Here is a 586-nt window from a genome sequence, read left to right as displayed (position 1 = left end):
AGGTGCTCAGGATATGTTTACTGAACTGAATGGGGGACAACAGCTAGGGCAAGAGCATGCTGTGAAGCAGGATGTCTGGGTTCGCTTTCTGCCACGGAGCCAAGGCTGGGTTTCAGGACAAAAGAGGTTCAGTGGAGAGTGGGGGTAGGTGAGAGGGAAGAGCAGACTGAGATTGTTGGATATCTGGATGGGATCCAGGTTCTCCCACTCCCCACCATGGGATCTTGGTGCAGCTGGCAGGTGTGTTTCAAGGACAAGCCAAGAAGTCCCTGACTGTCCCTGGCCTGCAACACCCCTACCCCACTGCCAAGACTGGAATCCAAATCTGTTTACCTCCTAACTGGAGATTTTACTTCTTCAGTCTGAGGAACAGGAAAACAGGCTTGTTGTTCCCATGTGACAGATAAGAGCCCTGAGGCTTAGGAGGTGTCACTGCCATGACCCTAGAGACAAGCAGGAGGGAGCTGGTCAGAGGCCATCCTTAGGGCCTGAGACAGAACAGATGGGAGTTCCTGGGACCCAGAGAGGCCAGGCCCTGCTGACACAGTAAGGAAAAGAGGGACTTCAGAAACTGACCTGGATCCAA

The sequence above is a fragment of the Pteropus medius genome, unplaced genomic scaffold, assembly GCF_902729225.1.
Source record: "Pteropus medius unplaced genomic scaffold, Ma_sr-lr_union100, whole genome shotgun sequence".
NCBI classification, from domain to species: Eukaryota; Metazoa; Chordata; class Mammalia; order Chiroptera; family Pteropodidae; genus Pteropus; species Pteropus medius.
Note: the sequence above shows the minus strand (reverse complement) of the source record.